The sequence below is a fragment of the Hippopotamus amphibius genome, chromosome 11 (assembly GCF_030028045.1).
Source record: "Hippopotamus amphibius kiboko isolate mHipAmp2 chromosome 11, mHipAmp2.hap2, whole genome shotgun sequence".
Classification (NCBI taxonomy): Eukaryota; Metazoa; Chordata; class Mammalia; order Artiodactyla; family Hippopotamidae; genus Hippopotamus; species Hippopotamus amphibius.
The window spans coordinates 56,636,659-56,662,746 of NC_080196.1; positions in this window are offsets into that span (position 1 = coordinate 56,636,659).

Genomic DNA, 26,088 nt, shown 5'->3' on the forward strand with positions numbered 1-26,088 from the left:
GGCTTCCTAGTGTGTGGAAACCTTTCCTCTTTCACAGTTCCCACCTAGAGGGGGAGGTCCAATCCTGATTCCTTTGTCTCTCTCTCTTTTTTTCCTTTGTTCTTTAGCCCTACCCACTTATGTGGGAATTTTCTTGCCTTTTTTGGAAGTCTGAGGTCCCCTGCCAGCATTAAGTGGGTATTCTATAGGAGCTACTCCCAATGTAGATGTATTCTTGATGTATTTGTGGGGAGGAAGGTGATCTTCACATCAATGAAGATGCAGGATCTTTGTTGCAGCATGTGGAATCTTTGATGTGGCACACATGATCTTTGTTGCAGTGTGCAGGCTTCTCTCTAGTTGTGGTGTGCGGGTTTTCTCTCTCTAGTTTTGGCACAGGACTCCAGAGCACATGGGCTCTGTAGTTTTGCAGCATGTGGGCTCTCTAGTTGAGGCACATGGGCTCAGTATTTGTGGCATGTGGGCTTAATTGCTTTGTGTCATGTGAGATCTTAGTTCCCTGACCAGGGATTGAACACACATCCCCTGCATTGCAGGACAGATTCTTTACCACTGGACCACCAGGGAATTCCCTGTAGTTCTTTTTCCTTCTTTTTCCTTCTTTTGCTCTCTTCTCTTGTGATTTGATCATTATCTATAGCGTTATTTCTAGATTACTTTGTCCTTTGTGTATGTAATATAATATAATATATATATATATATATATAATAGATTTTGTTGTTACCATGAAGTTTATATATGACATCCTATATATGCACACATGATTATTTTAAGTTGATTTCTTAAGAAAAATTTTTTCTAACTATATTCTGCATTTTCATTACCCCCCCAAACTTTACCTTTAAAGTTTTGACCCCATGTTTTACATCTTTTTGTTTTTGTATTCCTTAACTACTTATCATGAATATAGATGATTTTAATAATTTTGTTTTTTAACCTGCCTACTAGCCTTTTAATGATTGATCTACTACCATTACTGTAGGTTTGCCTTTATCAATGAGTTTTTTCTTTTCATTTTTTTAAATATTTCTAATTGTGTTCTTTACTTTTCTGCTTAGAGAAGTCATTTAACATTTCTTGTAGAGCTGATTTAGTTATGATGAACTATTTTAGCTTTTGCTTGCCTGTAAAACATTTTATCGTTCCTTCAGTTCTGAATGGCAGCCTTATTTTGTAGAGTATTTTTGCTTATAGGTTTTTTTCTCTCATCACTTTAAATATATCACACCACTCCCTTCTGGCCTGCAAGTTTCCATGGAAACATGAGTTGACGGTCTTATGGGAGTTCCCATGTACTAGCTGCTTTTCCCTGGCTGCTTCCAAGATTCTCTCTCTATGTTTAATTTTTGTAATTTTAATTTTAATTTGTCTTGGTATAGACCTCTTTGGGTTCATCTTGCTTGTGAACCTCTGTGCTTCTTGGACCTGAATATTTGCCCCCCCCCCCATTATGGAAGTTTTTAGCTCATATCTTCAGTTAAGTTTTCTGCTGCTTTCTCTCTCTCTCCTCTTTCTGTGAGCCCTAAAATGCTAGTATGCTTGGTTTTGTCACAGAGGTGTCTTAAACAATCTTCATTTTATTATTCTTTTCTTTTTTTTTTTTTGTTCAGCTTGAATGATATCGTCTACTCTGTCTTCCAGTTCCCTGATCCATTCCTCTGTATCATCTACTGTTGATTCCTTCTAGTGTATTTTTTTACATCAGTTATTGTATTCTTTAGCTCTGTTTGGTTCTCCTTTATATTTTCTAAGTCTTTGTTAAACTACTCACTATGTTCATACACTCTTCTCCCAAGTTTGTTGAGTATCTTTATGATAATTAACTTGAAATCATTATTGAGTAGATTGCTTATCCCCACTTTGCTTTGTTGTTCTTCTGTGGTTTTGTTTTTTGTTTTCTAGTTGTTTTTTTTTTGTGTGTGTGTGACATATTTCTCTGTCTCTTGCTTTTGTCTAATTCTGTTTTTAGTTTCATGTAGTAGGTATATGTTGTTTACATTTCCCAATCTTGGAGAATCAACCTCAAGTGGAAGACATCCTGCAGGGCCCAGCAGCACATCACCTTCTGGTTACTAGAGCTATATGCTCTAGGGACACCCCCTTGTGGGCTGCATGGGTGAGCCTGTTGTGTCAGGGCTGTCTCCTGTGGGTGAGCTGGCAGGCATGGTTGGCCCATGCCCTGGTTGGCTACCAGGCCCCATCTCATGTGGTTGTTGCTACTCCATTAGTGGGCAGGACCACATTCTGGCACAATTAGCTGTGCAGCCCAGGAGGTCCTGGGGCTTGTGCCAACTGGCTGTTGGGAGGGACCAGGTCTTATCTCAGCAGCCAGTTGATCTGGTGGGTCCTGGGGTTGGTGTTTGGCTCATTGGATGCAGGGCTTGTTCTTTTGGCACCTGGCTATGGGGCACTGAGTGCTTGGCACTATTACTGGCCTGCTAGTGGTCAGTTAATCTCTAGTGTTATTAGGCTAGAGGGAGGAATCCAAAATGGCACTTTCCAGTACCAGTGTTCTCATAGATTGAGCTCCCCAAAATGACTGTTTCCAGCATGATATCCCCAGGGTTATTTCTAGTTGCCTTCTGTCTCACCAGTAGGCTCTCTAAGATTAGCAAGTGTATCTGACTTGGACACATTTCAAATTATTGCCTCTGCACTGGGACTTGAAGCGTGTGAGGTTTCGCATGTGCCCTTTAAGAGCAAAGTCTTTGTTTCCTACAGCCCTTCAACTCTCCAGTATGTAAGTCTTGCTGACCTACAAAGCTGGATGTTCTGGGGGCTCATTATCATGATGCAGGACCCCTAGTCTGGTGAACCCAATGAGAGGCTGAGAACTCTCACTCTTTGGGGTAAACCTCTTCAATATTTATTATTCTCCCATTTGTGGTTTGCCTCCCTGAAGGTGTGGGTCTTGACTATACCATGTCTCCACTCTTCTACTCATCTCACTGGGGTTCTTGTTTTTATATTTTCAGTTGTGAAAAATCATTTCTGTTAATCTTCAGGTCATTCTTGTAGATAGTTGCCCTGTGAATAGTTTTGTTTTTGTTGTACCCATGGGAGGAGGTAAGCTCAGGATCTTCCTATTCTGCTGTTTTGACCACACCTCTGATCACGTCAGGCTTTTACGGGAATTTCTTCATCATCTTTAATATTTAAGCAGATGAACCTTGGAGGCACATGTCATAGATTTCAAGTTATGCTCTGATTCTTAGTTCCTCAGCCATTTGAAGTAAATTACTTTGCCTTTCTGTACCTCGCCTTCCTCATTCATAAAATGAGAACACTAATATTAGGATTGTGGTGAAGATAAATTGGTACTTATAGTGTATTCAGCTTAGTAATATTCAACAAAATTAACTAAAAATGGAACTACCATATGACCCAGTAATCCCACTACTGGGCATACACACTGAGAAAACCATAATCCAAAAAAAACATGTACCATAATGTTCATTGCAGCACTATTTACAAGAGCCAGGACATGGAAGCAACCTAAATGCCCATCAACAGATGAATGGATAATGAAAATGTGGCATATATATACAATGGAATATTACTCGGCCATAAAAAGGAATGAAATTGAGCTATATGTAATGAGGTGGATAGACCTAGAGACTGTCGTACAGAGCAAAGTAAGCCAGAAAGAGAAAAACAAATACCATATGCTAATTCATATATATGGAATCTGAAGAAATGGTACTGATGAACCCAGTGACAGGGCAAGAACAAAGATGCAGATGTAGAGAATGGACTTGAGAACACAGGGGTGGGGGTGGGGGTGAAGGGGAAACTGGAACGAAATCAGAGAGTAGCATAGACATAGATATACTACCAACTGTAAAATAGGTAGCTAGTGGGAAGTTTTTGTATAACAAAGGGAGATCAACTCAATCATTGGTGATGCTTTAGAGGGCCAGGACAGGGAGAGTAGGAGGGAGTCACAAGAGGGAGGGGATATGGGGATATAAGTATAAATATAGCTGATTCACTTTGGTGTACCTCAAAAACTTGTACAAGAGTGTAAAGCAATTATATTCCAATAAAGAGCTTAAAAAAAGAAAAGTTAACTGTTCTTGGAGTTAGGCAAAATTGCTAGTGAGAATTTGATGTTATTTTTATCTCATACCTTTCTTTATATAATCTATTTTTATATTTATTTTGTATCTATTTCTAAAAGTTTATAAGGTTTCTTCTTTCCCTTGGAAAAGTTAAATTTCAGAGAATACGTTTAGGTATGATTTTTAAATGTCCATCATCCTCAGTTATAGATAGATCTTTAGGTTTGAATTTTGTCTTTGCCCTGGGGGAATTTTATTTTATATTTCTTTCATATTTATCTTTTCTAGTATATGTTTTCTCTATTTCTGGAAATGATTTCACAGAGTTATATCTACCCTGAGTCTATTTTGCATTCCTCCTCATGATTTTCAACTCTTTTACATCTCTTTACAGTTTTTCTATAAATTGCAGATGTCCCTAACTTGTCTTCCCAACTGACAACCTGCGCATTCATTGGTTATTTTTATTTTAGTGGTTAAATTTATTTTGATATTCAGAAAGTCATTTTTGTTGTCTGATTTCTCCCCTTTCATAGCAGCCTATTAATTTTCTTGGATGCAGTATTCTTCTAATGTTCCTTAAGGATGTAAATTAGAATTTAATTTCCGATTCTCTTCTTTTCCCTGAATTCCCTCACCTTCCTCTGGGGTAGGTGCATTGTTTTACATTCATCTTAATTACTATTTTTTTTTTTTCTGTTCCTGTACCATCAGCTGAATTTTAGTTGTATGTTTATATAAGTAAAATTTTAATGTAATTTTGATCAAAGTAATGCATATATATATGTTAAAATTTCAAATATGACCTAAAAGACTATGCTGTCAAACAGCAGTCACTCCACCTCTCTAGCCCTAAAACTTTCTCTTACATCTCAGGCTTCCAGGAGTCAGTTTCTACCCTTCCATTTCTTCATATATGTAATTGAGTTTTCTAAATAATATGCTATATTTATGCATGTTAATTTATCAGTTCTACAATTTTGTAATTAATTTTCTACTATGAAATATAAAAATTTAACCTTCATACTATGACTCCAGTATTCACTTGTCTCCCCATATTTTATGTCATAAAATTAGGTTAAATCAATATGTAGTATTTACACTGATTTTATAGATGTGTTTCTACTTTGTATTTATCTTTTTTATTAACTTTTATTGGTGTATAGTTGCTTTACAATGTTGTGTTAGTTTCTTGTGTACAATAAAGTGAATTAGTCATATGTATGCATATACTCACTCTTTTTCAGATTTTCTTCCCATGTAGGTCACCACAGAACATTGAGTTGAGTTCCCTGTGCTATACAGTAGGTTCTCATTAGTTACCTATTTTATACATAGTAATGTATATATGTCACCCCAATTCTCCAATTCATCCTTCCACCCCTTCCCCCCTTAGTAATCATAAATGTGTTCTCTGAATCTGTGACTGTATTTCTGCTTTGAAAATAAGTTCATCTCTACTATTTTCTAGATTCCACATATAAACAATATTACACAATATTTGTTTTTCTCTTTCTGATTTACTTCATGCTATATGACAGTCTCTAGGTCCATCAGCATCTCTGCAAATGACACTTACTTTGTTTCTTTTTATGGCTGAGTAATGTTCCATTGCATTATATATACCACATCTTCTCTATCCATTCCTCTGTCAATGGACATTTAGGTTGCTCCCATGTCCTGGCTATTGCATATAGTGTTGCAATGAACAATAGGGGGCATGCATCTTTTCCATATGGTTTTCTCCAGATATATGCCTAGGGCTGGGATTCCTGAGTCTTATGGTAGCTCTATTTTGAGTTTTTAAGGAACATACATACTGTTCTCCATAGTGGCTGTACCAATTTACAGTCCCACCAACAATGTAAGAGTGTTCCTTTTTCTCTACATCTGCTCCAGCATTTATTGTTTGTAAAATTTTTGGTGACGACAATTCTAATGGGTGTGAGGTAATATCTCACTGTAGTTTTGATTTGCATTTCTCTAATAATTAGTGATGTTGAGGATCTTTTCATGTGTTTGTTGGCCAACTGTATGTATTCTTTGGAATCCAAAATCTATGGGATTCAGCAAAAGCAGTTCTAAAAGGGAAGTTTGTAGTAATACAATCCTACCTCATGAAACAAGGAAAATCTCAAACAACCTATCTTTACACCTAAACCAACTACAGAAGGAAGAAAAACAAAACCCAAAGTTAGTAGAAGGAAAGAAATCACAAAAATCAAAGCAAAAATAAATGAAATAGAGATGAAGAGAACAATAGCAAAGATCAATGAAACTAAAAGCTGGTTCTTTGAGAAGATAAACAAAATTGATATACCGTGAGCCAGACTCATCATGAAAAAAGGGAGTGGACACAAATCAATAAAATTAGAAATGAAAAAGGAGAAGTTAAAACAGACACCACAGAAATACAAAGAGACTATTACAGGCAACTATATGCCAATAAAACAGACCTAGAAGAAATGGACAAATTCTCAGAAAGATACAACCTTCTAAGACTGAACCAGGTAGAAATAGATAATATGAACAGACCAATCACAAGTACTGAAATTGAAACTGTGATTAAAAATCCTCCAACAAACAAAAACCTAGGGCCAGTTGGCTCCACAAGTGAATTCTATCAAACATTTAGACAAGAGTTAACATCTACCCTTCTGGAAATCTTCAAAAAAATTACCAAGGAAGGAATAGTCCCAAGCTTAATTCTATGAGGCCACCATCACCCTGATACCAAAACCAGACAAAGATATCACAAAGAAAAGAAAGAAAAAAAAAAGGAAAATTACAGTCCAATATCATTGATGAACATAGAGGCAAAATCCTCAAACAAACAAACAAACAAAAAAAACAAAAAACTAGTAAACTGAATCAAACAACACATTAAAAGGATCATACACCCTGATCAAGAGGGATTTATCCCAGAGATGCAAGGATTCTTCAATATATGCAAATCAGTCAATGTGATACACCATAATAACAAATTGAAGAATAAAAACTATGTAATTATCTCAATAGATGCAAAAAAGCTTTTGTCAAATTTAACACCCATTCATGATAAAAACTCTCCAGAAAGTGGCCTAGAGGAAATCTACCTCCACATAAGAAAGGCCATAAATGACAAACTTATAGCTAACATCATACTCAATGGTTAAAAGCTAAAAGCATTTCCTCTAAGATCAGGAACAAGACAAGGATGTCTACTCTCACCACTTTTATTCAACATAGTTTTGGAAGTCCTATCCATGGCTACCAGAGAAGACATATAAATAAAAGAATCCAAATTTTAAAAGAAGAAGTAAAAATGTCTGTTTGCAGGTGACATGATACTACACATAGAAAATCCTAAAGATGCTATGAGAAAACTACTAGAGCTAATCAATGAATTTGGTAAAGTTGCAGGATACAAAATTAATACACATAAATCTCTTGCATTCCTATATACTAACAATGAAAAAGCAGAAAGAGAGGGAAAGAATCCCATTTACTATCACATCAAAAAGAATAAACCTACCTAAGGAAGCAAAGGAACTTTACTCAGAAAATTATAAGATACTGATGAAAGAAATCAAAGAGGACACAAACAGATGGAGAGATATACCATGTTCTTAGATTGGAAAAATCAATATTGTGAAAATAACTATACTACCCAAAGTAATCTACAGATTCAATACAGTCCCTATCAAATTACCAAGGGTATTTTTCACAGAATTATGACAAAATTTTTACACTTTGAATGGAAACACAAAAGACTCTGAACAGCCAAAGCAATCTTGAGAAAGAGAAGTAGAGCTGGAGGAATCAGGCTTCAGATGATAATACAAAGCTACAGTAATCAAGACAGTATGGTACTGGCACAAAATCAGAAATATAGATCAATGGAACAGGATAGAAAGCTCAGAGGTAAACCCACACACCTTTGGATATCTAGTCCATTACAAAGGAGGCCAGAATATGCAATAGAGGAAATATAGCCTTTTCAATAAATGGTGCTAAGAAAATGGGATAGCTACATGTAAGAGAATGAAATTAGAACACTCTCTAACACCATACACAAAAATAATCTCAAAATGGTTTAAAGACCTAAATGTAATGTCAGATACTCTAAAGCTCGTATAGAAAAATATGGCAGAACACTCTCTGACATAAGTTGCAGCAAGATATGTTTTGATCCACCTCTTAGAGTAATGGAAATAAAAACAAAAATAATCAAATGGGATGTAATTAAAAAGCTTTTACAAAGCAAAGGAAACCATAAACAATACAAAAAGACAACTCTCAGAATGGGAGAAAACATTTGCAAGTGAAGCAACTGACAAAAGATGAATCTCCAAAATATACCAACAGCTTATGCAGCTCAATATCAAACAAACAAACAAACAAACAATCAAAAAATGAGTGGAAGACCTAATTAGACATTTCCACTTTCCATTTATCTTGCTTGGAGTTTATTTTGTTTCTTGAACTTGTAAGTTAAGATTATTCTCAGACTGAAGAATTGCTCTATCAGATACTAGAGGCAGAAGACTGCTTTTGACTTCAGCTTAAAACTTCTACCTAGTTAAGGAGTCAAGGTCTTTGTCTTTGTTGTCAGGGCAATAAACATGTAGAAAATTTCTTTGTCAAACTAATATGTTGGCCTGAACCACCTAGATAACTAATAGATAGACAGATTTATATGAGTGAAAAATTCAGAGTATTTTTTCATCTTTCATAAATTTTATTTTTAAACATGCAAAGCAACATCTAGGAAGTGCTAAATCTTTATTACATATCATACAATCCCATAAAATTTTAGTAAATAAATTTAAAATAATCTTATTAAAATCGCCCTTATGTGTGCTTTTGACTGACTTCCCATTTTGTCTCTCTACACCATCTACCATTCATAATGGATAAGGAAAATATTCAAATTTAAACTTCTGTTCAGTTAAATATAAATCTGTAGACAATAGAATCAGTTTCCTTAAGTTCTAGGGAAAAAAAAATCATTATTTGACTCTTTTTAAATTTTCTCTGATTATTTGAGACATATTCTATTAGTAAATGTTTCCCAGAGGTACTATAAATATTTCTCAACAGTAACAATCATTTTTAGTCTTCACCTCTAGGATAACTTTGTAATATTAATCAAATAATTACTACATCAGTGGTAAGCAACATTTTTTAACCAGGACTCATTAGATTTCAAGGAAAACAAAAATGAGCATGAACTGCTTTTTATATCCCTACTCCAAAGAAACATATTCTGAAGGGGGGATTTCCCACAGAGAAAACATAGGTATTCTCATGACTTAAATCAAGAGTCAGGGGTTGACAAAATTTCTGTTAAGGGCCAGATAGTAAATTTCTTAAACTTCATGGGCCATGGGGACTCTGTCACAACTACTGGCCCTTTATAGCTCAAAAGACAATATAGAAACAAGTGGGTATGGTTGTGCTCCAACTTTCTTTATGAAAACAAGTAGTGGGCCAAACTTGATATTATACTGTTCATTATACTGTCCTACTTCTAGCCTCAAAAAAAAAAGTTCTTTATAAGGCTAAATCCTTATAATGAGCAAAAACCTGGCTAATAATTCAACTAGATGACCATGAGGCAGCAGCAGCATCTTTATCTACTACAATGAGGTTTTTGTGCATGGCTGACTTAAAACTGAGAAAGTTACGAGTATGATAAAGTCCACAGTTATTCCCTTTTTACAAGAAATCATTAGGGCATTCAGTTTAAAAAAGAAAAAAAACCCTATTGATGTACCTAAGTGTCCATAAAAATTTATATATTAGAAAATTTAATAAACGTAAGTCAGGTTTTATCCTACTTGACCTCAAAAGAAACTTGCACATAAAAGAGCACTCCTTCTTTCTTCTCTTTGTTTTCATATTCTACCCTATCCTAGCTTCTACCTTCCTCTCTCATCACAAGTTCATCATTCTCTCACTGCCTTTTAAAAAAATATTGGCATTCCTTAAAACATGGTCCTAGCCAATTTCTGTTCTTACACTGTACTTGCTCCCTGAGTCATTTCATTTATGTCTATGACTTCAATTATCAAAATATGTTTACCAATCTCATTCATTCATTCATTCATTCAACATTATTCTAAGTGCTAAAATATAACACTGAACCCAACAGATATATTCCTTTTTTAAAAGAGCTTAAAATTTAGGGGAGAGGGCAAACAATAAAACATAAACAAATAAGATATGATTAAATAAAATAGATTAATGTGACAGGAAGCAAATCAGGACTACTCTAGATTGGGTAATCAGGAAAGGACTCATAGAGGTTGTGATGTTTCATCTAAGACAGGAGTGATAAGAAAAGCAACACATGTAAAGAGCTATCCATCAGAATAAAAAACAAGTGTAAAGGCCCTTAGGAGGAAATAAACTTGATGCATTTGAGGAATAGGGTTTGGAGAAAGCAACTGTGGCTGAATTATAGAGACAAAGTATGGTAAAGGTTGTAGTGGAGTTTCAATAGATTTCCTGGGTCCTGGTCAAATGCGTTTATAAACAGGATTTGATACTTAGTGTGATACTTAGGGATTCAAAGGAGTGTGTTGAGCAGGGTAATGATATCTAATTTACATTTGAAAAAAGATCAAATGTAAATGGTTACTGTATAGAAAAAGGAAATAAATAGGGTGGGCAATGAAGCAGTGCAAAATTTTTAGAGGCTATGGCAATAGTCCCAGAGAAATCAAATGATGGCTTGAAAGAAAGTAGAAATAGCCATATTTTGGACTATTTTGGAGGTAGAGTCAAAAGGACTTTATGATGATTTAAGTGTTTGACATCAACTCTATTCTTGACCTGAGCAACTGGATAGATGATGGTACCATTTACTGAGAAGGGGAATGTTAGGGAAGAATTCCATTGTGAATATATTAACATCAATCTGGATTTGGGGGGAGATAATCTGACTAAAGATGTAAATATGAAAGCCACTGGCAGAAAAATACTCGCAATTACTTGGCAAGGGAGATGTAATGGAGAAGATAAATTGTCCCAATATCAAACCCAACATTTAAAGGTTGAAAAGAGGAGTAGTTGGCAGCAAAAGAGACAAGGAAGGAATGACCAAAAATACAGGAAGATAATCAGAGAATGAAGTATCATAAAAGCCAACTAAGAAACTATTTTAAGAAACATAGAAGTTTTTGTTCTGTTTAAAGTTGCTAAGAGGTCAAGTAAGATAGGGACAGAAAAGTGGCTACTGTTTCTGAAATTAATAGCGTCATCCTAGACCTTTCCTCTGAGTTTTAGATCTATAAAACCCACCTTCTACTTGCCAACCTCTGGTTATCACATAAGCATTTTTGATTAAACTGAGCTAATCCCCCTCATTGTCTAAACCTGTTTTCCTCCCAGGTCCCAATCTGATAAGTAGTAGCACCATTCTTTCAGTCATGCAAGTCAGAAACCTTGCCATCATCTGTGACTCTTCCCTCTCTACCATCTCCCTCATCTCAGTGTCCAGTCAGTTTTACTTTCTAAATATTTTCTGAGTTTGTCCTCTTCATTTTCACCACAACTCCCCAAGAACCAAGCTGCCAACAATCTCTTGTTTTCATACTGAAATGGTTACTTAATATTTAGTCTGTGTCCCCTCCAATCCAGCCTCAGTGATCTAAAAAGTCCAAATTAGAATTCACTTCTTTTGACAATTACTTCCCAGGTGCTTTAAAACACCTCACTGATCTTTCTTCTCATTATTCTCAGGGTAAAATTTCTGTAGAAACAAAGATTAACTAGTATAATGACAGGTTGAAAAAGTAACTTGTGTCTTGTTTTCCACTGTTTTAATAAGAAAAACCCCAGTTTCCTTGTGGATGGATGAGGAGAAGTTGACCCATGATATGACTGATCATTTGTATGCCTTTTCAGATGGGCCATCAGTGTTATTACGGAAAATAGAAGTCAAAGGAACAACTTTATATCAGAAGTTTCTACTAGAAGAGGCTGGAATCTAAAGGAAAAATAGAGGTGGAAGGTCAGCAGAGGCCAGGGCATGACACAGATTTGTTGTCCAGATGATTGAATTCCAAAGTCCTATCTTGACACCTGTTCCAGATTGGGCTTTGGTAGAATGGGGAGTAGCGTTAAGTGAGTACTCAGGAGTAGTGGCCAGACTAGAGGACCCAAATAGGCATAAGCCTGACATTGATTCAATAGAATATTTTCTACCATGATTTAAGTAATATCATGGCAAAATCTATGCTTCAGACATTGCACAAAGATTAGCCTGTATCATGTGAGGATACATCCCAACAATACTTCAGCAAATATGTAAACTCTGGGAAACTTCAAACACTCAAATAGTTGGAAAAGGAGCTCAAATGCCATTTATTTGATCTAGACAAAGGCTTCTCAGTAACTTCAAGCAGAAAATAAAGTGGAATAGGCATAGTTATTAAAATGAGATTCTTATCAAAACCTTGCAAGACCCTTGTCTGCCTCACCAGTTTTATCTTAATACCAGGACTCCTTTGCTCTCTTCTTCAAGCTACTCCAGTTTCTTTCAGTTCTTTAAACTTGTCATATTATTTCCCATCTGGGGCTTTTAATCACACTATTCCCTTTATGTATAAAACTCTTCTCCTAAGATCCCTCTTCACATTCAACCAATAAATATTTAAACATCTATTATGTGCTAGATTATATGATTGTGTTAAATATACTGTAGTGAATAAAGAGACCTGTTCCCTATCCCCCTGGAGCCTACAATGTAGTGAGGGAGACAAAAAAATAAGCCAACTAATGTATATTATTAAAAATTCTTCAAGTGTTAACAATAAAACCACTGGAATGGTGAAAATGTTCTAGAATTGATTAATGGTTTTATAATTCCATTGAATAGTCCATTTTATATGGGTGAATTTTGGTGTGTATAAACTTTATTTCAATAAAGCTGTTCTTAAAAAAATGAATAAAACCAGTGAGTATAATGAAACTAGTAGCCAAGTCAATTCTAGGTTCTGAGATGGCATCTATCAGTTAAGAAGGAGGAAGCCACCAGAAAGCTGGTGGGGTGGTGGGGAGGAGTGTGGATGATTAATTGTAGGAGTTAGCATTCCAAGAAATAATGTGCCATGTCCTTGAAATGAAAAACAAATTAGTGGGTTTGAGGAAGCAATAGAAACCCAAAGTGTCTCAGGAATCCAGAGAGCAATGAGGTTGTTTTAACCACAGATGACACTGGTGAGCAGAGCAGAGGCTGATCATATAATAATATAAGATGCTGAGGATTTCATCACTGCAGTGAAGAACCACTGTTAGGATGAGATTTGTTATAAAAAGTTAATTCTACCAACTATAGAGAGTGGATGTGAATCAAGAATGGAAACAGTGAGAGTGGTCAGAGACTATTGCAATAAACCAGAAAAGATGTGAAGGTGAACTAAATGTGAGGCAGGAGATAGAAGGACCTCTGGGCTGAGCAGTTGGAGTTTGCCAAGCAGAGTAAATTGGAGCTTTGTTTTCCCTAGACTCTCCAAGGAAAAAGTGAATGGCAAAGTTGAGCTCTGCTAGAGTAAAGAGATAAGATGACCACTCCTGAGGTCAAGAATATCTCCCTGACTGCACATGTGCAGGAAGGCTCCTCAGGGGTAAAAAGAGAGGGGGCATCACCCCATAATAAATGTTATCAAAATTCCCACAGGCCTCTGCACTGCAACCCATCATGGCAGAAATTTGTGCACACGTATTGCAGACGGTCCTAGGGCAGATAAGATGTGGGAAAAGAAGCAAGATAAGTGGCTAAAGGTAGAAAAAGACCTGGAAGAACTGCCCTATGTAAATGATTTAACCACCTCTTTACTGTACTCCTTCTCATCAGGGAGGGTGTCCACATTCTTTCTCTCCAGGTGTGTACTTCTGCCTTGCTTCTGTCTTAAATATGCAAACTGTTTCTCTGTGTCCTCTCCCAAGTGTTGAGCTGTGTCTCCAATAATAAACTTTGTACCTGTTTTTACAGTTTTGCCTCCTTGAGAAATTCATTTTTCAAACAGGGCAAGAACAAGGGCAACTTTACTACTAGCCACTAGCACCTGGTGGACTAGCAGCTAGGATTCCTGGTTTTCACCCAGGTAACCCAGGTCCAATTCCTGGACAGGGAACTAAGATCTCACTTCAAGCCACTGCTCACTGCTGTCTCTCCAAGATCAAACCCATGTGCTTGCTGGGAGATAATGTAACAGGGAAGAGCTAAATTGGACTCCATGTTGGATCCGATTTTTTTTGTTGTTGTTGTTGTTGTTGTTTTACTTTAATCTTTGCTTTTCATTGCTTTTGTTTTATAATCATACATAATGGCCTGCCTTAGGGAACCCTACTACCTGTGAATAGCTTCAGAAAAGAAGAAACTAACACATCCCTTCCCTGAGGCTGTCATTCTAGGAGATGTTTTGCAAGACTGATAACCCTTTTTACTTTACTTCCCTGTCCCTCCCTATCTGATACTATAAAAGAATCTGGCATCCAGATCCCTATAAGATAGCTTTTAGGAGACACTAGTCTGCCATCTTCTCATTCTACTGGCTTTCTGAATAAAGTCATATTCCTTGCCTCAACATCTCATCTCCAATTCATTGGCCTGTCATGCAGCAAGCAGAGTGAGCTTGGACTCAGTAACAAATTTGGCTTAGCCATCCAGAAGCCTTGCTGCTAGTAGCTAGCCAGCCACAATCAGGGAATATTGGGGCAAGGCCCTAGCAGCTGCCAGGACCATTTGTCCTGAGGATCTTCCCTTCAAATTTCCCTGAAGTGGCACTGGCTACCCCAGATCTTGGCAGTTGAAGCAAGGAACTGACTAACTTCTGCGAGTTCATGGATTCAGTTTTATACATTAAGTCTACCCAATTTGGTAACTGCTTCATTTGTCTTGGTCTTGCCTTGTTTCTGTTTTGTGTATCCTTTTGTGTTATGAGTAAACAGACTCAATTCAATTCTGGAACTTTGGTTCCATCTGGGGAACTTCGGTCCCATATGGGGAATTTCAGTTCCATTTGGGGAACTTTGGTTCCATCTGAGGCTACGAGTCGATGGACTCATTCAATTCTGGAGGGTAAGTCACTCCACTATGCATATTCCCCCTCAATCTGGGCTTTTCCTTTATGGGACAAACAAATCTGGTTGGGGTATCCTATTGGAGGGGTGAATTGTTGTCAGACCCTACCTGATTTGGTGAACCAGTTCATTGGGAACTAGTTCATTAGTTTTTGTGAGGTAAGTCTACCTGAGTTGGGAACTAGTTTGTTGGGTTTTGCCTTGGTTTTGTGTGCATCGATGCTAAAATTTATTTATGCCTTTTGTATTGGAATTTGTCTGTGTCTTTTGTGTTTTGCTGTTATCAAACTTATAAAAATGGGGAATACTCCATCAATCCCCAAAGAGAGCCCTTTGGGGCATATATTTGATAAATGGGCAAAACATAGCCATAAGCCTATGACTAAGAAAGACATATTATAATATTTTAATAGGGTGTGAACCCAATATGGATTAGAGGATCAGAAGAAAGATGGCCCCTTAATGGCTCACTCAATTATTATACCATCTTGCAGTTAAAAGTGTTTTGCCAAGGGCGGGGGAAAAGAGATGAGATTCTGTATATAGGAGTATTTATGCTATTGCATCAGGAGGATAAGGAATCAGAGGGTTGCCACCTTATGGTACAGTGGTATGAAAATAAACTCAAGGGGAAACCTGTTCTACAAGGGAAGAGGAAAAAATGTGAGTGGGAACATGTTATTTCAAAATTTAAATCCCCTTCAGCCTATTCCAGCTCCCTCAATGGCCAAGCATGCTGCTCTGGCATTTGTTCCAACTGCTCCCTCCATGCCATCAGCATGTTCACAGCCTCTTGTTTCCCCTACATATGGGGATCAAATAGAGGTTTCTATGTTAGCCCTGGGGCACAGAGACCTGGTTTAGTATCACCATATAAGACTCAATGGGGCACCCAGTTTGGACCGGGAGCCACTTCTGCAGCAGGTCAATTTCCCTTGCTCTGATCCTACAAGGGGCCAGGGGACTCCCATGGGCTTGAGGCATCCAATTCTGATTTCCCCAGAGAAGCCCTGGGTAACATTGACAGTGGGGAACAAGTTGACTATCTTTGTAATAGATACAGGTGCCACATATTCTTTGGTAAACACCAAAGTGACACAGGAAACATCTCAGTCTACTCCAGTCTTGGGATTTTCTGTAGATGTATAAAACCATTCATTCTTACAACCTCTAGAAGGCTAACTAGAAGACCTCACCCTACAGGCCCATGGACCCCAAAAGAACATGGATACCTCCTCCCCTGAGGGACAGTCCCTTTTGGCTAGTCAGTTCATAGTCCAGTCTGCCCCAGACATCAGGTACAAAATTCAGAAAACAATTGCTTGTCCTCAGACTCCAACATCCAATTGGCTTATTCAGTTTTCAATAAAAGTGATATGGCTGAAAACGCTGAATGCACTCAGAAAAATATGCTAAAGGCCCATATGATTTCAATGCCTTTGTCTGCTCAGAGACCAGCAAAGGGGAAACAAAGTCATCCTAGGAGAAACAGCTTGCACCTTTGAGATGTAAATGTCCTATCTGGTCATCTCAGAAACCTTTATCTGCCATCTTTTTAAAATGCAAATTTTGAAAAAGAGGGTACAGTAATTTAAAACTTGACTTGTTTTCCATAAATATTAGTAAAAAAGGGTTTAACCATCTAGACAAGTGAGCTTGATTTCTTCCATCTGCCAAAACCCAAACTTAGTCCAACCTTTTGTAAACTGAAGAGTTTTACATTGCTGTATCTGACTCAGGGCTAAAATTTTGAAATGAGAACTATGAGATCTCTCTGTGTGTTTGTATGTGTCTTTGTCTTTGGATAACACTGTTGAGGTTAATTTGTAAATTAACTTGATTGAATTGGCTTAAAGAAAAGTAAGCACTTACAAACCAAATAATTCTAAATACAGGAGAAATTAAGCTAATTGAGTTTCAGGTTCACATGAACTGGGAAATATTCAGTATTAAATTAATACCTACTAGTAATGTCTGTTTTTTGATCTAATTGTGGCTCCAAAAATAATCCAAAACACACCAATTCTTTTTACCACTCCCAAAACCTTCCATACTTATCTTATGAGGCTTATAAGTATTAAACAAAGGGGAAACAAAGTCATCTAGGGAGGAACTTGCTTGTACCTTTGAGATGCAAATATCCTACCTGGTGCCTCAGGAACTCTTATCTCTGCTATCTTTTTAAATGCAAATTTGAAAAAAGAGGTACATTAATTTAGAACTTGACTTGTCTAGAATAAATAGAAATCCTAAGTGTCTTTTCTGTAAACAGTAGTAAAAAGGGTTTAGCCATTTAGACAGGTGACCTCGATTTGTTCCATCTGCTAGAAGCCCAATTTGAACCCAACCTCTTATAACTGGTGGTTTTATGTTGTACAGGGCTAAAATTTTGGAATGGGAACTATGAGGCCTCTGTGTTTGTGTGTTCATATATATCTATATGTGTGTTGTAGGTGTATGGTATTGATGAAAATGAATTCATAAAAGAGCTCTACTTAATTGGTTTTAAAAAAAAATTAAGTGCTTATACAAATACTCAGAAATAGAAAACTATCTGCCAGAATGAATTTCAGTTTTATGTGATCTGGAAAATGTTCAGTACTAAACTGATATCTGATATTGAAGGTGGCTTAAGCTTGTTGGTTTTATTAATATAGACATGTTTTAGAGTCATCAACATTAAGTATAATACTTTTATTGTGCCTAGGTGTAATATAAGCTAAATAAAATCTTGTTATATCTGTTGCAAATTTATCAGCAAGAAAAATAACTTGATAGGATGAAATTTTAAAGTAAATGTAAATGAGATAAGAGCTTTTAGGTAAACTATAAGAATAATTATGTTCTACGGGGTGAGGAGGGGGCAAAGGGGAAGTTGGGACAATTGAGAGAGTAGCATTGACATGTGTATACTACCAAATGTAAAATAGATAGCTAGTGGGAAGCTGCTGAATACCACAGGGAGATCAACTCAATGATGGGTGATGATTTAGAGGAGTGGGATAGGGAGTGTGGGAAGGAGTTGAAGGATGAAGGAGATTGGGGATATATGTATAAATACAACTGATTCACTTTGTTGTTCAGCAGAAATTGGCACAACAGTGTAAAGCAATTATACTCCAATAAAAAGCTTAAAAAAAAGAAAAAGAAAAAAAAGAATAATTATGTTCTAAAAAAATCATCTAAAATAGTTTCTTCAGATTTTGGTGACCATTACTTGTCTGTTTGTTTTCACGAGATATTAAAGTTTTTAAGAGTTGGGGTCTAATGTAAATACATAATTAAAGCTACTGAAAATAATAAAACATTTCAGTATGGTAGAATGTGTGTTTTCAGTCAATAAAATTTGAAAAATGGAATTACATTTTACTGAGAATTAACTAAATTTAGATTGAGGTTAACTAAGTAAATGGATTTTGTTAAGTAAGCCAATACAAGACTGAATTTGGTCTGTTAAAAATGCTCTTTTTTTGTTAACAGATGGCATGAGTTTCTGTGCCCTTGGGTGATCTGTATTTGTTTTCTTTCAATCATTCTGTGACTTTGGTTAAATAAATAAGTATTGTTTCACAGTGACCTATGATCCTGTTGTGTTTTAAAACATTTTTGATATTTTTAACAAATTTCCAAAATATCAAAATCTGACTAAAGCTTTTAGGCTTCAACTGACTCTGGGATATTTCAAAAGAACACCTCTGGGACATCTCAGAAAGAGATGTCAAACTAAGTTTATTTGATATGTTAAATTACTTCAAAACATTGTCAAGTAATTGGAGATGAACCTTAGGTTAGAGTGTATGGATAAATGCCATTTATATAGATATTCCAAAATTTATATGGAATCCCTAACATCTGATATGTCCTGATATGTCCCACAATGCTAGTTATTCTAAAATATTATATCCAAGTTTCCTGCCAATTGCATTGTACTCAGATCTTTAACCATGTTGTTTTAAGCCTTGTCTTGATGCTTTAACAAAATGAAGATTTTCAAGAAGACTGATAAAAAGGAAATTTTTAACAAATATAAGTTTCTGATAGTCCTTAGATCATATCATTGGACTGGGTAACAAATGACAAAAACTAATGGGAAACCTGATTATTTGATCCAGATTAATGGGAATTAATTACATGGGACTAAATGAAGTGGTAAATATGATTTATAACTTTATGACTTTGGAAAATACACTGGCTTTAATCCTTGTTTTCTGGAAAAACCTTTGACCTACAACAAGTTGATAAGTATGCCTTTGTAAACAAAGACAAAATATTTCTCTTTATCTCTCTCTACCTGATCCTTCCAGAATTTTGTGTCTCCAGCTGTCTCTCCTGTGAACTTGGTGTTTTAATGCAGCTGGATTACAACTAGTTATACTAATCATTTTTTGTTCTTTGTTTCCAAATTGTGCTTTGTGTCTCCCTGTTGCACTATGACTTTGTCAGTGTCACTAGCTACATTACTTATATCCTTTCTATTTTATGATTGTTGTCTCTTACAGTACCCAGTATGTAATCAGGCCTCCAACAAAATGTCTATGGCTAAAGGTCTTAAGGAAATAGATCACATTTATAACATAAAACAATTGTAATAATATGATTCTAGGTATGGGAAGAAGCAACAGGGACAATATCTCCTGTATCACAATTAGACAGAGGATCCAGAGAATCTTTAATTATCAATAGGGCCTAATCCAAAAATTAGCACCTGGAGTGGCATGTCAAGAATTTTTGCCTGAACTGGGATGAGCCTCCCAGCACCTTGGGACAAAATTTGATCATGAAATGTCTCCCAAATACTGGTCAAATTCCTGACCAAGAAGAGAGGATTGGTCATCGGCAGCTGCAGCCCTTCAATGTGAGCTGGTGAACCCTGAGAAAACTCAGGAAAGAGAAGAATATCTGCCATCTAGCAGCCATTGGACTGCAGCCATTTGTATGGTAAGCCCCAAGGAAACTCATGATGTGAAGATATAGGATGCAGGCCTTAGGCAGCTGTGGTAGATATGAAAAATAAAAATGATTTTGGTGAGCCCAGCCTTTTGAATCTTCCCATACATAGAAAAATGTTAAATTCCTTAACTTGTGATGTGGCCTCCTGGACTTGAAGCCTTCAAAATTCCTGATAACTCTCAACTTTTAGTTTGTAAATATTTTTTAAATCTGCAGATGGAAAGCAGACATTTCCAAAGTGGAACAAAAGACAAAACTCAACATTTGAAACACTGACACCAATGGTGGACACCCCTGGAAAAATCCATCTGATGGACCAGTTAGAACGTTGACACCCCTTTTCCCACAAGATTATGGAATGGATATTGACAGTGGGGAATTATAACAGGGAAGAGCTAAATTGGACTCCAGGTTGGATCTGTTTCTTTGACTTTAACCTTTGCTTTTCATTGCTTTTGTTATTATAATATACATAATGGTCTGCCTCAGGGAACCCTACCCACCTGTGAATGGCTGCAGAAAAGAAGAAATTAACGCATCCCCAGGCTAGTCATTCTAGGAGGTGTTTTGCAAGACTGTTAACTCTTTTTACTTTACTTCCCCTTTCCTCCCTCTCTGATACTAAAAAAGAAACTGGCATCCAGACCCTGATGAGGTGGTTTTTAGGAGACACTAGTCTGCCATCTTCTCAGTCTGCCAGCATTCCAAATAAAGTTGGATTCCTTGACTCAACACCTGGTCTCCAATTCATTGGCCTGTCGTGTGGCAAGCAGAGTGAGCTTGGACTCGGTAACAATAATTCTCTATGGATCTGGCATTTTTTCACATCTTCTGAGCCAAATACCTTGGCTACTTTGTTCAACGATGTTGGATATCCCTGGAAGCTAAAGATAGTGCCCCCCTCCAGATCAGACAGTATGTTTGTTTCCTGACAAAGATAATGAAGATAATGTGTTCCTTGCAGGACAAAGTTTGGCCAAGTTTGCTAGCAATTTCTATAAAAGATTGGGAGTTTCCTAAGTTCAGTGTCCCTCCTCTGTGAAACAAATCCTTGTATGCATAGTATCCACCAAGTCCTATCTCTACATCATGCCCATGGGATCTGGAGGCAAGGACAACTGAAATGAACATAAAGTTTATGCTGCCTACTGTCTAAACATATTTGAACTCATTGTCTCTTTACAAACTCTATGTAAGTGTGGGTAGCCAGCCTAGTAGCTGCCATACAACGGCTGCTTAGAAACTACTTGATCCAGGATTAGAGAGATAATGAGTTCAAGATGGGGGTGAGGGGAATATCCCTACATACACCACAGGCACAGGCAAACCACTGACCATAACCAGGGTTAGTTCGGGAACTCATCACTAGAGGACATGGAATGGCACAGGTGAATGTGTGCAGCACACCCCATTCTAATTGTTAGTGAGATAACTCCAGCACATACACTGTGAGGAAAATATCTTTTGCATAAACAAAAGAAAGCACAGTAATCATCTAGTAGGAAGATCACTTAGTGCAGAGCCAAGAGAACCAGGCTTCTGTGCTGTCACTAACTAGCTATGGGACTTTAAATAAGTCATTTCACATCTCTGGAACACACTTTCTTCATATAGAATATCAAGGAGTGAAGTGTTTCCCACTGTGACATTCTAGGATTTTAGGAACATTCTTAAATTGTAATGTATCAGCCAGATTTTGTTATGTAACAAACCATCCCCAAATTTAGAACAACTTATTTTGCCCACATTTTTGCAGGTCAGCAATGCAGGCTGAGCTTAGCTGGGTCATTCTGTGGTCCTAGACTAGGCTTGGCTGGTCTTATCTGGGGCTCATTCATGAGTCTGTTGACAGCTGCTGGATCAGATTAGGGCTGGCTGACTGCTGGCCAAGCATCTCTACTCCCACCATTCAGTATCCAGAGATTTCCATAGTCTCCCTCACCTAGTAGTAGTGTTCCAATAGAAACTAAGAGAGAAAGCCCAAAGAAAAAGGGTTTGTTAAGTCTCTGCTTTCATCCTGTTGGTCAAAGCAAGTCATATGGCCAAACCCAGAGTCAGTGTGGAAGGACACAGGGAGGACTGAACAAACTGAAGCTGTTAATAACACACATTTATTTGTAGATAAATTTTAAAATAAGAATTTGCATTTTTTTCAGAGTTTTATTCATTATATTTAGTTTGGGAAATATGGCTACTATCATTATTCACTCTTCAAGGATTTATTTCTGACCAACCACTGATAGGTATTAACAGGGCACTTCATTATGGAGGGCTATGTCATTACATGGGTATTTATCAACCCAAAACTGATAAGGAGAGCTAATCCAATTTGTAGCTAGTACCTTTAAGTGATGAAGGCTATAATCCTTTCCAGCAGCTTCTTGGATCTCATGTTCAGATATAATAACTCCTAGAGAGAGAAAAGACAAAAAACAAAACAAAAAAACAGACTCTTCCTGATTTTCTCTCTTACTAAAAGCCTTACTAAGCCAGAACTTATTTTTAATCTTTTTTTTTCTGCTATAACCCCTTCTTATTTAACTATGTACAGTCAAAATTTACTTTTCCTGAACTTTAATACCATTTTTTAAGGGACACAGAAGACAGTTTCAAATAGACTGCAGAAAGCTTTTTATGCCTTTAACCTGGAAGAATAGACAGTCACAGCAGAGAGCTCCTAAGAGACTATGCTCTCAAGGACCCTTCTACAAATTAGGAAATCATTTAGAAAAAAGAGATATAAGCAGAGCCTTTGTTCATGCCACTTTCCTGTCCCCAGATAGGACCAGATGATCCTTTTGTCTAATCAAAATGCTGTTAGGTAGATTAACTACTCTTGCAGAAACCCAGGAGAGGGATTTAGCGTACATGGAAACAATATGTGTGCCATCCAGAACAGCAATTGAAAAATCCCCACATTGGGGAAGAAATGTCTCAAGGGAAAGTGGGAGGACCGCCTTTCACTTTTGAGGAATGACATATGTGGAGTCCTCATTATCCCTGGAGTTGTTTACTTTTCTCCCAGAATGTAAGAGGGCTCTGACAAGGGCACTGCTAACATCTGTTTACAGAGCCAGAATGGGCTTTGTCCTGACCACAGGATTCCTTTCTTTGGAATTGAACATAGTTAGTTCCATTTGTAAATACTAGTTTAATGTTTCTTTGTCTTAATGACCAACCTTGGCTTGTTCCTAAAATACATTCCTAGGCATTGGCATTTTACCTGGTGATTTTGAAACAGAAATTTATCATAATCAATTTCTCATATTGAAATGTAGTCATTTTTCTAACAGTTTCTCTCTTGTACAAAGGGAGCTTTCCCTTTAATATCATTTGTTTAATGCTGGGAATGAAATCCATGGATGGATTGTTTTTTTGAACTAACGCAAATGCTAATAAATGGTATGCATTGTGTTGCAACAGATTTGTATTTATTGAGCAATGTATCAAAAAACATGTTCCTTTTTAGTGTGTTGAATAAAATAAAAGGAGTAAAAAGAACAAAATGCAGCATATAAAAATTTAATGAATGCAAAGACCTTCAAAGTGTCCCTGAGACTGAAAGGACAAAGCTTATCCCACTGATGGAATATGCAGGAGTAAAGCTATTAGCACTTAAAATTCTCTGGCCTGGTGATCCTCTGTACATGCACATCTCTTTCTCATTGTCTTGCTCACTCTGCTATTTTTGTATAACACTGAATGATATTCTGTCTCTTTCATTTACAGTATATCATAGCAAAGGGACTTCTGTTAATCCCTCATGATGTCCAGTGCCCTGGAGGACATTTTATATTCAACATTATTCAACTTTTTGCTTTTACTTTGCTATATAATCACGTTACATGGACCTAATTTAGACAATCAATATTGAGATCCAAGAGGTTTTCCTAAAATTATATCAAAGCACTCTTTCCATTTTATCCCAATGTTTTAAAGGAATATTCCTACTGTAAATTGATGACCTTAAAAACAACACACTTCAAGAGGGAAAAACAACTAATTAAAATGCAGAGCATTCTTGCTTGATTTTTTTCCTAGAGGGTTGGTAGGGAAAGTCAGTCATCTGAATACAATCATTTCAAATATCTACTTTTGAAAAAACAGCACACACACAAAAGCTCTCCCACCATAAACTGACACCAATTATTCCTAGGCAAAAAAAAAAAAAAAAAAAAAAAGGAAACAACATTACTCAGTGTCCCTCAACAGCCACACACACACACAGTTATACACAGATGCCCATACACATATATACCCTCCACGTACACACATACACACACACTAAATTCTAAAAGAGGATTGTGTCTGGAAGTGAAAGGAAATGGTGAGAACAAGGTTTTGAGAATCTAGGTAGACAGTAAAAAGCATTAGTGGCCTCATTTATAGAGAAGATAAATATTAATATATTCATATTGTAATATGTTCTTCTAAAGGAAAAGGTAAAAGAAAACATCATCCTCACTCTTCTTTTCCTTACTTATAATAATGGAAAAGAAGAAAATGGAATCCAATCTGTAAATTGAGTTCCCAACAGCAGGAAACTGCCTATCAGTGAACTGGACTTCACTGAGCCTCTCCCATCATCCTGCCTTTGAGGCTTACTACCCACACCTGAAGGGTGCATAAATCACCCCCTGAGAGTGGAGAAGAACAGTTTCAAGGATAGAAGTCTGGGGAATCATTACAAAGATACAGAAATCCCATTGTTACATTACGGTCTCCTTAGCCATGGACAAGCCTTATCAAACATGGTCTTTCAGACTAAGTAGTCAGATGTCTAAAAGCTCTTCCCCATCTTATCTGAACCACTCAGACTGATCCTGAGAAGAGGATGTGAGTGCAGGACTGCCATTTTTCCTGAGATTTCCAGCTCAAGGAGGAAGTGATGCAAAGGGATGGATGCCATGTGCATTCAGTATTTGTGAGCATATTTTGGAGTTCCAGGGAGCTTCCTTCTGTAACTGACTATAGGATTTCTAGAAAGACTCTGAAAGAAATGTGAAAGCTTCTAGTATAAAAAAAATCAAATTAAAAAAATAGCTTGTTTGTATTGCTCATTAGCAAAATGGAGAAATACCATATGTATAAAGTATATTGCTCATTAGTAAAATGGGGGAAATATCTATAATGTATGCATGTAAAATAGAACTATTCATTAAATAAAAGATAATGACCTAAACATTAAAGAGAGTCAGAAGTGTAAGATCCCATGCCAACCCCTCAGATCAAAGGAAACAGATGGATAATTGCTAGGTAGAGGAGATATCAGGAACACAGAATGAGAAATGATGAAATGAGAATAGAACCTTAACCCTCTAAATCTAGGAGGTACCTAAACAAGTCACTGACTCATAGACCCACTTTTTTAGGTCCCAGCACTGACAACACATTTGTCATGGGCTGAACCGTGTTTCCTCAAAAGTCATATGTTGAAGTCTTAAAATGCAGTACCTCAGAATGTGACTGAACTTGGAAATAGGGGCCTGGGAAGAGATGATTAAGTCAAAATGAGGCTGTTAGGTAGGCACTAATAAAATATGACTTGAGTCTTTATAAAAGGAGGAGATTAGGACACAAACACACACAGAGGAAAGACCAGGTGAAGACAGAGGAGAACACGGCCATCTGCTAGCCAAGGAAAGAGGACTGTGGAGCAGCCAACCCTGCCAACATCTTGATCTTGGAGTTCTAGCCTCCAAAATATGAGAAAATAGATTTTTGTTGTTTAATCCACCTAGTCTCCAGTACTATGTGTGCCAGACTAGCAAACTGATGCAGCATTTTAAATAATTTCTACACATTCATTTGACAAATATTTATTGAGCAGCCATTATCCATCAGGCATTGGGTTAATGTTAAGGGAAAAAATCAGCAAAAAAAAAAAAAAAATCCAGTTTCTGCCCTAATCAAGCTTACTATCTAAGGGAGGAGACAAACATTATCCAATCACACACAGAAATGTGAAATTGCAATTGTGGTATCTGGTGCTGAGAGAGTGTAA